This window comes from Bactrocera latifrons, unplaced genomic scaffold, assembly GCF_001853355.1.
Source record: "Bactrocera latifrons isolate USDA-ARS-PBARC rearing strain unplaced genomic scaffold, ASM185335v1 scaffold_36, whole genome shotgun sequence".
NCBI classification, from domain to species: domain Eukaryota; kingdom Metazoa; phylum Arthropoda; class Insecta; order Diptera; family Tephritidae; genus Bactrocera; species Bactrocera latifrons.
Genome location: NW_017537001.1, coordinates 1835586 through 1845471, shown reverse-complemented (window position 1 = coordinate 1845471; position 9886 = coordinate 1835586). Strand labels below are relative to the sequence as shown.

Here is a 9886-nt window from a genome sequence, read left to right as displayed (position 1 = left end):
TGCTTAAGCCACAGGTGGGTTGTTGTCATCTCTGACAGACAAGTGATTTTCATCTGTGACTACTGTCTCTAGGAAATTGAATAAATTGAAAACAGCTGGAGGCGAAGAAGGATTACATGCTATGTACGAATGGATGAAAGGTGGAAAAAGTAAGAAAAAGGAACTTGAAAGGATTGCACTTCAGTTCAAGGCATGYTAAGGATATAAGTAATAAAAGAATGAGGCATATTTATGAAAGCCAGGAATGCAAGTTCAAGGTAATATCAACGCATGTACATACATATGTATATACATAGTATGTTTGTATGTAAAAGTAGCTGAATGTCACATATTCAAAACGTTTGTCGACTTCCTGGCMCAACTCTTTAAGTGAAACGCTCATACATATATACCAAACATGTAAATTTGGCCCAAGAAAGTGTAGCAAAATCTATATTCGGACTCCTATGATTTACACCATTTTAACACACATATAGACATCTAATAAAATGCTTRCTAAGTTCGCCATTAGCTGTCTGTAAAAGTGTGCTACTTCARCAGAATTTCGCAGCCGTAAAATCAGTCGTAAAACAGTAACAGTAACAAGTACAACGAAATCATAGCAAAGTTACTAGGTACGTTTTACGATTGCATACACATATTTGCATGCATATAATATATATATTTACGTATGTGGGTAACAAAAAAGGGAAAAGTATGTTAATGTCAAAGTTGAAGTTTTATTGGCATTTCAGCGGAAATTTACGACTAAAAATCTCYTAAAAATTGACAGTGAAAATCCGTTAAACTTTTGGCATTTCCGATAAGCAGCCGAATGGTAATTAAATTACACGAAGATAGCGGCAAAGCACGTAGCGATGAAATTGGAACAAAATAATCAATTTTGGAGAAAAGTATCGAGAGCAATGTGCGTGAGCAGGAAATAGAAATAGAATGTGAAAAAATATTAAGGCGCAAGGAAGCAAAATTATTTGCCAAAAATAGGTATAAATATCAGAAAAATTAACTTTAAAAAAATTTAAATATTTCAAATCAGGTGGCAACTTTATCTGGCCACATTTTATGACTTCAAATATTTAAATCATAATCATTTCAATTCACAATGCTGCTAAATTTTAATACTTTAGCTACTTTAATTTATTAAGTGTGGCAACACTGTTGAACTTTGTACTAAAAATTTAGGTTTTGGTAACATACAAAGTTTCTTCAGACACTTTGCCAACTTTTTAATAATTTAGACAATTTAGGTGGCAACTCCATAAATCATACTTGTTATTGGCAAAAACTTACATACTCTTTTTAACCAAAATATTACCATATTGTCAAATTTTAGTAAATTTCAAATTATTTCTTAATTAATGTAATTGGCAATATAAAAAAGATATGTATTTAAAAAGAGGTGGCAGCTTCAAATTGAGGCATTTCATTTTAATACTACCGACATATACCAAAAGTAATTTAAACTTCAAATTGTGTTAATTATAGTGTTTTAATTATTTCAAATATATGCATTTCCAATTTTGTAAGTCTGGCAACACTATAGATATTTTTACACACATTTTATTTAAACCATTTTGTCCAATTCTAGTAAATTTCATGTTATTTCTTAATCAATGCAAGTAGCAGTAACAAAAAAATATATTCGAAATTTATTAAATGTGGCAACACTGTTTAATTATTTATTCAAATCTTTGAACTGAATAGCACTGACAGTTTCTTCTTATACATTGCCAACTTTGAATTCTTTGCTAATATTTTAAAATTATGTGGCAACTCCCTAAAACATAATTTTTGCAACCAAAAATAATTTATGAGATTCTCATATAGATAATATTAAGTATGAAAACACTGTCGATATTTTTTCTCAAACCTTTACTCTGAATAACATTGAAATTATTTCTAATACATTCATATAGATGCCATTAAGTCTTTCATCACTTTACAAATTTTTACTCAAACCCTTACCCAGGATAGCATTAAAAGTTTTTTCTTACACATTGTCAACTTTGACTTTTTTTTTAAATAATTTTGAAAAATTAAGTGGCTACTCTAAAAAATATAATTTGTGTAATAAAAAATAATTTTGTAGATCATCACACCTATCGTTCAATTTTAATAAATATTACTTCTTTAACAGTTACTTAATTGGTAACATGTGGCAACCTTCCATTTGCTGCTTTAATATCTATTTTATAACTTCAATTTCATTAGTTACAATTCTTCAGCAGAATGGTTAACCCCAACCGAAATGCATTCCCTCAATAATGAAAAACTAATGGCAAAACAGAGCACGCTCTAATTGGAAAATGAAAACACATTAAAAATAATTAGAACTTATGGAAACTCTACATTGCAGGTGCAAGCKCCACCCACAAGCCTTAACCCACACACACGTTTGTACTGACAGGTACATATTCTGCCTCTAACTAACCTCAACCAAGTTGCATATAGTATTTACAACTCCCAACCAATCAAGAGTTCTTAGTTCAGTTTTTTAATAATTCTTCCACGTTTCTTCGCGCACTAGTCAGTGGATTCCCACGCATGTTCGGGAATCTAAATTAATGACAATTAACTGTTAGCWGCCGGTGAAAATCGCAATAAAATTTAATTGCTTTTCTTTGCGCCTTTTAATTTTCTGTTTTCTTGTTTTTCACACTTTGTTGTTGTTAATTTTTCAGTTCTCATATATAAACTTTTATTAATTAATTTTGCACACTTTTTTAATTTCATTTTCTCGCCGTTAATGAATTTCCGTAATGCTGCGCTACGTTTCACTAGCTTTTTTCGTACGCTTTGAGCTTTTAATTATGATTTATGAAAAATACCTGCTTTTAGAATGATTTATACCTGCTAACAACAAGCTATCGATTTAAATTTAACGGTTATCGATTTTAATTTCTCGATTAACTGTTTAAAATGTAATACATGAATATGTGGGATTTAATCTTGACCCTTAATCTCCAATCAGAGACAATCAGATTCATTTTACATAACATTTATGAAAAATCGGTTTAAAACTATCAATTATCGATTCAAATTCCGCAATTGTGGATTAAAAAATATAAGAAATTCAATGCAATTATCCATATAAGTTGAACGATTATCGAATAAGTTAACGATTTAAAATTATGAATTATCGATTTAAATATATCGGTTATCACTTTTAATTTCTTGATTAATTATTTAAAATCTATAACACGAATAGCTGGGATCTAAACTTGACCCTTAATCTCCAAATCTGTAATCACATAGTACAATCAAATTGATTTTACATAAYATTGATGAAAAATCAGCTTAAAAGTAACAATTATCGATTTAGAAGTATATKTTGTCGATATAAATGTATCATTTGTTGATTATAAAATATAAACTATCCAACTAAAAGTAGAAATTATCGATATAAATTGATCAATTATCGAAGTAAAGTTATCGATAACGATATTGATAAGAGTAAAAATTTTTAGGAATCAATTCAAGTGCTCTTTTATATTGTATAATATGTATATAAGTGTACTCTTAAATTATCCTTAAATTCGATTTGAGCACTCAAATGGTATTTTTAGAGAGGAACAAAGTTAAAAACAACGCAAATTATTTTCGGTATACATAACAGTTTTCATTAAAACCAAAATCGTTATACTGACTTGTAACATAGATTCTTTCAAAATAAAATAACACAAGCAAAATCTTCAATAACAGTAAAAGTTATGCAATTGTGTAAGACACGATTCTAAAAAATTGGTTTCGATTTTATAGAGCCACCTTAATGTACACACATCTAGCTAAAAATAAATAAWTTATTTTCGATACAAAATTCATAAAAGCTTTTCACACGCCACATATTTTTGAATTTAATTAACAATTTGATGTTAACATTTTGCCACGCATAAATAARTTTTATTTCCAAATAATCAAATTTTTTGTTTCCACGAGCCTCAAAGCTAAATGTCCGAAGTCAGTCTCTTTCAATGAATCATTGATTAGCGTGAAAATGAGCGGCATGCGCTTGTTATCTTTCAGCTTTTATTATTCATCGTCTAATATGCATATTTCGTTTTTTATTAAGCTTTGTGCTAACAGTTTTAGTGCATAAATTTTTTATAAGAATTTAACAACAGATCGTAAAAAAGGTTGATAAAAAGTACATTAGTGAAAGTGAAGCAAAAACAATGTTTTTGTTCAATTCATGATTGGAATGTGAAAAATGTTCAAATTAATTTTTTTTATCTTTGTATTTTAATATGCACATAATTTATTATGGGAACGCGCAATCAACGATATTAAATCACTCATACGCCCGGGTGGACGACAGATATGAATATAACATACAAGGGCTTCTATTYAGCTGGTTTCTTATATTTTGAGGTAACGGTGAACTTTGTATAAAAAAATTATATGAGCACAAAACCAACACTTTTTATATAATTTTAACTGCTAACCTAAAAATAAATTTAAAAATAAAAATATTAATGACTTGTATATGATATACACGGTATTAATAAGCATAAAACGTTAATTTTAGTTGGGCCACAGCTATAATACTCTTCACATTTGCATTTTTTATAACAATGAAGGGTATACAAAGATTGTTTTCTTGATCGCTCAATTTGTATGGCAGCTATACGCTTTAGTTGTCCGAAATGAGCAATATTTTCGCAGATTGCGGTGTGGTCTTTAGCAATCATTTTTGCCAAATATAGCGAARAYATCTTGTGAAATAAAAAATGCTTCCATACAAGCACTCGATTCTGATCGACCAGTTTGTATGGCAGCTATATGCTATAGTTGTACGATCTGAACAAGTTTTTCAYATATTGCATACTTGGCGAAATTTCATGTAGATATCTCATCAATTAAAAATTAAAAAGATGTCCATACAAAAACTTGGCTTGTTTGATCAGTTTGTATAGCTGCTATATGCTATAGGGCTCCGATATTAGCTATTCCAACAAATGTGTTGCTTCTTGAGGAGAAAATAACAGATGCAAATTTTTAGCTTGATATCTCCAAAACTGAAGCACTAATTCGCAGATATTATATATAAACAGACAGCTGAATATCATCGACTAAGCTCATCATGTTGATTATTTATATTATATATATTGATTTTTATATGTTATTCTGTAATGCCTAATTGTCCTTTAAAAATGTGGAATTACACCAAAACTCAGTTTAGGTACAATGAAGCACTGTTTTTCATATATTTTTCCAACCTTCGCTATCACATTTCTCTCCTCACCCATTKCGCTATTCACTAATTTTTCTCTCTTTTGTCATTTCAGCTCGCCTTAAACATCATCGCCTTAATTATTATTTAATTACACGAGTTTGCCGTAATCTACACGTTCCACTCAAGCATTTCGAAGCRCTCAATTACACCTGTGTTACTTTACTCCCTTGTTCTTGTTATTGTTGTTCTCATGTCATACAAACTGCTGACATGCTAAATTATGGAATTATTCAATTTTACACTTCATTTAGCGGCGGCTGGTCTCAACTCTTACGGATGCAGTATAAACTGGTGGCACGAGTTGTGGCCGACAGCTAAATACTTTTGTCCCGAGGGAGCATTCAAATTCACTTTGCACGTAATTATTTTAGTATTACGTAAAAATGTTTGAAAATTTAATCAGTTCGTTGGAACTAATAAAGTTGACCCTTTCACTTTAATTATAAATGTAATACCTAGTAAACTTATAACCGCATATATATATGCATATATACATATTACGTATACATATATAAATTGTTTGAGAATTTCACGGAAACATTATTTTTAAGATAATAAGACTATTAAATAAGATGCTGAAGTAAATTTCGTAAAAAAGCCACTGAAATATTTATGCTATGTGTATGTCATTGATTATCGGTAGTTTCATTTATATATCGATTTGCTGAYAACAAAAATAAGCGGTTCCCAGTAAAATTTGGTCATTCGTACAATGAGCTGATATTGACTCGAAAAACTTTTTGACAAAGCCTTTTTTATTTTCTGTGCTTAAATTGGCCTACAAAAATTCGAAACATTGGATCAAGTTCGATGAACAAAAGCACTGAAATAATCAAAATATTTTGAAAGGTTTTTGAGATCGCTTATTACTATCCAACAATTATGTAAGGTTAGGTTTCAACGTTTCAAAATGTCAGATCTAATTTTGCAAACACGATAATAATGAAAGCAATAGAATTTACTGAGAATATGGAGACTTAACGATCGTTGCAATAAATATTGAAAATTTTTTCTTTCGAAGGAAATCTTTTATCAATCAACGCAGTAAAAAAATATTTGTTCGAAAATATAATTTGAAAATTTTTTAAATTTGTAAATATTACCAAACGAAAAACAATTTAGTAAGCGCTTTTCGAATTCTATGAACTTTGGTTTGGTATTCAGATCACGAAAACAAGTTTTCAAAAATTCAAAAACGAAATACAAGGAAAACTAATTTCACCACGACGTTTTCTASTATCAGACATAGAAATTTGGAACTAAAATACGAATTTATGACTGATAATTGATTTTAATGTGCTCCGACGTCTGATCAAATTTGAACCGGACTGATCYATCTAAATTGGCYGCGCAAACCTAATCGATAAGAAATGTTTCCTTGTTTGGTATATACTAAAAATTTRTTATTTCCGTATGAAGTTTAATCTCCAAAAGTCAAATAGTTTTTATACGCAAAAAGTTAGTCTGCCGATATTTACCGTGTAAAAAAAATTAAGAGAGTGTTTGCTTGACATTTTGTGTTTTCAAATTACTAAAGTGTATACCTGATAAAGTACTCGAATGAGACAAAGCATATCATCAAAAACTTGCCTCAACCGAGTAGTCCATTCTCCTCTATTAATGACGATCACACCGAATAAGTGAAAGAAGCTGTAACTGAAAATCATCAGGTTGACATCAGAGTAATAGCAGATGATCTCAACATCGCTCATGAATCGACTCAACGTATTTTGGGTAATGTTTTGTGTATAAAATGTATCAATGCTTTACCTGAATCTATAGTTAAAACAACGCCGAGTTGAGCTGAGRTCCCTACCTGTATATACATCAAATRCCTCATTTTTGGTAACGAGAACATTTGTTTGACATTTCTTACATTTTCACTCTCATACCCTTGTCTCAACTACCTGACTGCGAAGCACATGTAATGATTACAAAAGCACAARTTTCCTGTGAACACAAACAAGTCACGGGCACAAGTACAAGTACAAGTAAACAGAGACGAAACGAAAATAGCAACAATTCAGAGAAAAAAGTATTCATGTGATTTAAATATTAACGGCAACAAACTCATTTACATATAGAAGTAGCTGCGGATGATTTGTGAAGCGCACTCGATTGTGCACGAGCAGCCGCACAAATCAAGCGGGATATGTGGGGGCGCCACGAATAAATTGATGTAACGACAGGCAGATAAGAAAGTCTTAATAGCAAACTTATATAAATGAGGACACACTTACCTTCTTACCAGCGTGAGCGTTGTAGGAAGCTGGACTCACACGCTGCCCGACGTCAAGCTGTTATGCAACAGATGTAACACTGACGCTTAGATAAGCTCCGTGAAAATTTATTTTATTATTATGTAATTTTATTTCTTTATATGCTGTTCTTTCTGATTCTTATTTACTTTGCTTTGTGTTTTTTGTTTACTTTTCTTGTGCTTTTTATTAGCTCTTCATTTCTTATTTTATTTTATTTTTTTTGGTTCAATTTTTTCTCTTTTGTTGTTGCACGTTTGACACTGCTTGCTGAAGTAGCGGCGCATGTCAGCAGGAGCTTTGTCGCTATTGTTCTTTTATCTTTTTTGACTGTAATATTTGTTGTTGTATTTTTAGTTGCTTGTAGATTTTTTGTTGGCTGCTCTTCCTGTCAGCTAATAACAAAATGCGCGCCTTTTCCGCTTAACACTCGGCTTTTGTCATTCTCTTCTACACTTTCCTACACATTTTCCTAGCCAATAATCTTTTCCGCACACGAAATCCTACTCTTTAAATGATTTCTCGCTTTTATTAAGAAAATTTTCCCGCTTTTTATATTTTGCCTCATTTTTTTTTTTTTTTTGTGCTCTGTCGCAAATCCGCCACGTCTAAGCGCTACAATAACAAAGCACATCAATCACATTAGCGCCAAGCGAGACGTGGACGTCGCCTTTGTCATTCTCAGTTRGTTACTGTACATATGTATTGCGCGCTGTGATTTGCTTGTTGCTTTATCTCACGCTCTAAATATGTTTCACTGCTTATGATATGAATTTGTTGTTGTTGTCGCAAAATTTCCATATATATTGTATAGTGGCTGAATGGTTAAAGGCAAATATTAAAATTTAGTATTCACTGCAAGCCTCAAAAGCACGAACTAAGCGCATAGAAGCATATTTATTCTTGTATGCGCCTTAAAGTATGCAAATGTAAACGAAAAGTGTAAGTGTGCGCTTGATTGCCGTTAGTGCTGTGATTTTCCTGCATGGCACACATACAAACATACATACATACATACATATGTACATATGTGCGTGTGCTTGTGCTGCTTTGTACACTTCACCAGCGCCTTGAAGCAGGCGCCAGCAGCCGCCACCGCTGCCGGCATCAAATTTACAAATGTTTTGGTTTCACTTTTCCTACACCCCCACAACAATGCGCACACATAAATGTATTATTTATTTAATTTCCTTTGTGCATATGATTTTATGTGTGCTTTTGTTATTATTTTCCGTCTTTGCTTTCGTTTGCAAAAAAAAAAAAAATGTGTTAAATTTCACTTTCAATTGGCAACTGTCATCCGGCATTTACAGCATTTATTGTCGCCAGCCACCACTTGCTGCTTGCTCTTAGTATATAAAAATCAAATGCATGCTTTAAAGSATTTGTTTGCACACATACAAGTATAAATATTTGCTTGCTTGTGCAACTCCCCAGCGTTTACYCAATTTCACTTAAACAAATTGCGCAAATAAATTGACACAGCATTTTCCGTCATTGTCACATTTATGCGTTTTATGTTGCATTTAGTGTAARTTGTCATTAAATGAATTTTGAAGCCGCCTTTGTTGGCGAAACCAGAAAATTAAATAATATTTAGCCCGTCAAGATATCTAATGGARCGAGAGGGAAAAAGGACGTGATTAAGATTTATTATGTGAATAAGAGAAAATTATGAAAAACTCTGTGCTTAGAGATTATGACGGCTTTTTCTTTCCGCAAATATGTGCCACAAAATTAAACAGTGAGGATTGGTAATTGCTTTGGGTTTAGTTGTCATTGGACAGGTGGGCATATACGTAACTTTTCATAAAAAATTCAAGCAAACTAAAAACAACCGTTAACTTTGGTTGTTTTAATAATTATATTGCCTAATAATATCCTTCACAGGTGCATTTCTTATAGTATAAAATGGTGTAAAAATATATTTAACTTGATTAAGATCGGTAAGTTTATATGACAGCTATATACTATAGTGGTCCAATTTAAACAATTGTCTGGAAATTATAGCATTGTATTTAGTAATAAGCTGTACCAAAATTCATGAAAATATCTCGTCAAATAAAAATGTTTTCGATATAGGTGTTTGGTTTAGATCGATCAGTTTGTAAGGCAGCTATAAGCTACAGTGCTTTAATTTGAATAGTTTCTTCGGAGATTATTGTGTTGGCCTGGGTTATAACTTCTGCCAAATTTTGTGAAGATATCTCGTCAAATAAAAAATGTTTTCGATACAAGAATTTCATTTTAATCGATTACTTTGTACGGCAGCTATATGCTTTCGTGATCAGATATTGAAGATTCTCACGAATGAGCAGTTTGTTGAGAGAAAGGCACGTGAGAACTTATTGCAACGGATGTTTTAAATAGAGGTACTTTTTTCAATAAACTTTTT

General features: G+C 31.4%; 1 protein-coding gene across 1 annotated transcript in view; it reads right to left on the bottom strand.

Annotated features, from left to right (window-relative positions):
* Nucleotides 1-7586, bottom strand: part of LOC108971774 (potassium voltage-gated channel subfamily H member 8-like) — a gene marked incomplete at its 3' end in the record, with an annotated part of 145950 nt that extends 138364 nt beyond the window's left edge. Inside the window, exon 1 of the mRNA XM_018938046.1 lies at nucleotides 7474-7586. The remainder of the gene's footprint in view (nucleotides 1-7473) is intronic.
* Nucleotides 7587-9886: the final 2300 nt, after the last annotated feature.